The sequence below is a fragment of the Leuciscus leuciscus genome (genome assembly GCF_965113295.1).
Source record: "Leuciscus leuciscus genome assembly, chromosome: 10".
NCBI classification, from domain to species: Eukaryota; Metazoa; Chordata; class Actinopteri; order Cypriniformes; family Leuciscidae; genus Leuciscus; species Leuciscus leuciscus.
In genome coordinates this window covers 20,245,274-20,248,251 of record NC_138734.1, presented here as the reverse complement: position 1 = coordinate 20,248,251, position 2,978 = coordinate 20,245,274, and the positions used below count along the sequence as shown (strand labels likewise).

Here is a 2,978-nt window from a genome sequence, read left to right as displayed (position 1 = left end):
TACGTTCCTACTCTCACCTATGGTCATGAGCTGTGGGTCATGACCGAAAGGACAAGATCCCGGATACAGGCGGCTGAAATGAGCTTTCTCCGCAGGGTGGCTGGGCGATCCCTTAGAGATAGGGTGAGAAGCTCGGTCACTCGGGAGGAGCTCAGCGTAGAGTCGCTGCTCCTCCACATCGAGAGGGGCCAGCTGAGGTGGCTCGGGCATCTTTTCCGGATGCCTCCTGTACGCCTTCCCGGGAAGGTGTTCCGGGCATGTCCCACCGGGAGGAGGCCCCGGGGAAGACCTAGGACACGCTGGAGGGACTATGTCTCCCGGCTGGCCTGGGAACGCCTCGGTGTCCCCCCGGAAGAGCTGGAGGAAGTGTCTAGGGAGAGGGAGGTCTGGGCATCCCTGCTTAGACTGCTGCCCCCGCAACCCGGCCCAGGATAAGCGGAAGAAGATGGATGGATGGATGGACATGCATGGTAGGGTATCATGTAAGTCTACATTTTTAAAGTTTTAAATATTGACGATCATTCTTAATAATTTTCTTCTCAAAACTGGCACCTGTTCATTGACAATAATCCAGGCGGAAATTCCTTTACACTACTAACCAGATCACAATGTGACGGCGCGTATCGTGATGTTATTCCTCAGTAAAAGAAATTCTGAACGATCCTGGTTCTGACAGACATTACAGAAGACACACGCAGGAGGAGACTATGCTGGAACTTAACCCAGTTGCTTCTTCTGACGAGTATTTCTACAATATGCCAGCAGACTTTCCACACACAACTCACTAGCTACATTAGCCTCGAGACTAATTTCCCGCATATTTTACGTGCAAGCCCTGTGAGCGACTAAAAACATACTGCGCTTGTATGGATTTCATTCAAAACGCTTTCCTCACTTTTAAATACCAAGCGGCAACATTCTAATCTGAAAAATGAAGCCTACCCGGAAGTGCGAAAAACTGCAATACATCGAAAATCCGCTAGGGGCAGGTCCCAAAAGGGAGCAAATGTCAATAAACCCCCATGTTAAAATGTCCGTTTTCACAGCATAAATTCATGTTTTTACAGGTTGGTCCCATGGACTTTTATTGTATTTTTCGATAGGTTGACAACTGTGAGGGGGGTGAATTTTTTTCTAACTCGTTAGTTTAGATCATATTTAGATATAAAATGTATGACAAATAAGGGCGCGATTGACAGCTTGATTGACAGCTGACAACGAGCATAGGCTGCGCCGAGTGGAATTCCTGAAATTTGACGTCTCGGCCATGATCTGACACAACACATCATACCTGTAAGTTATCCTTTCTGAACATTTGTATTGAAATATGGCGCCGCCCATACCCCCCATAAACGGCCTCAAAACCGTTCTTCAGAAGTCTATGGGTGACGTCACAGACGCTTTGTCCATATTTTTTACAGTCTATGTTAAATACACAACGTCCACAATCAATACGATAATTACGTGATGAATTTACAATTTAAACTACATATTTCAAAAAGGCTGCTGATATAGGCCTAGCTGGTTTACAACTAAGGATTTAACGATGCGGCATTTTGTCAAAATCTAACCGGCTAGCTGTGGCTATTTAGGTTTCACAGAATAAATACATTACCCATCACACTTCCATATCAAAGACTGTATGTTGAACAGTGAAATTAGCTTGCTGTTACCACAACTTTTTAAAAATATAGGTAAACATTATTAAAGCTGCAGTCGGCAAGTCTGGCAGATTGGGTCGATTAGCCAAAATTTTGAATGTTTACAACTCTCATGCCCCTCCCCACTACCAGCGAGTACCCTCCCATCGAGGTCGTGCTCGTCAGTGCGTGTGTACCTGATTTTCTGTGAACGTGTCCGTCTCTTCAGCATCTATCAACACCATGGACTCGGAGGTAGGCTGCCCTGGCTAATCTATCCATAGATAGCAATAACCGAGGAATTGGAAGCTTGTTAGTAGATTTTCTCTCCGCCATCACGCTTCATGCAATCTCCAGGCGAACTTCAGGCATGGCGTGTGCATGTGATATTAACGTGCGCGAGTGAGGGGGGATCTGTGGCGTGTGCACGACCTGTGACTGACAGTCAGATCTCACACCCCCCTGCGCTGATTGGACCCGATGATCCGGGAGCGGTGGATTTTTGCAAAACAAATAACACGCTCCAGGTGGAGTTAGAAGCTCGGGTTTTTTTCTAAAACCATCTTATTTATGTTGTTCTGTCGGATTATAGTGTCAATTTCACTGAATATGATAAAAAAAAATGTTGCCGACGGCAGCTTTAACTTACCATAAAACACTGCCTTCTCCCGTGTGGCGTGCTCCTTGAGTCTGAAGTGAAGATCCAGAAAGTTCCGCAAAGAATAAACCAGTTGCTGGGTCAAAATAACCCAACCAGCTGTTTATTTGTGAATAACCCCCTTGCAACTCATTTGACCCAGCATGAGCAACCCAATAATGTTTTTACAGTACCCCAAACAACCCAGCATTTTGATCCAGCACAATCAACCCAGCAATTTGTTTACAGAAACAACCCAGCATTTTTTTTTTGAGTGAATGATTGCCAAAAAAAAAAAAAAAAAAAAAAAAAAAATTTACAAGCTACCACTAGCAGTACTCCATCCTAGGCCCACCTAGATCCAGGTCATCACAGAACGGTGGTAGCAGATCCCCAAGACACACACACAAACACACACACATCCAAAGAAATAAAAAGTAAAACAGAATGATTAAACCCAGGAAAAACAGTGGCTAGTGACAGACGAAGGCAATCCTCCTGTAATCACAAGCACAAGTGGTTTATGATGCGATGTTTGATAGCATCGTGATAATTTAAAACAATATTAAATCTCTGAATGGAAGATTAGGACAAAAAAAAGGATTAGATAAACATACGTTTTTCTTTGGACACCAGCCTAGATGAATTAGAGCTATATGCCCCGTAACAATAAAGTTAAACGGTGTGGATGACTAATAGCT

General features: G+C 44.4%; 1 long non-coding RNA gene across 1 annotated transcript; it reads right to left on the bottom strand.

The window, feature by feature from the left end:
* Positions 1–497: 497 nt before the first annotated feature.
* Positions 498–2,478, bottom strand: LOC309508644. The gene is made up of 3 exons (XR_014209635.1): positions 2,290–2,478; positions 1,420–1,710; positions 498–894 (listed from the first exon to the last, which is right to left on the bottom strand). It is a non-coding gene; the product is annotated as an uncharacterized lncRNA (long non-coding RNA).
* Between the last annotated feature and the right edge of the window lie 500 nt (positions 2,479–2,978).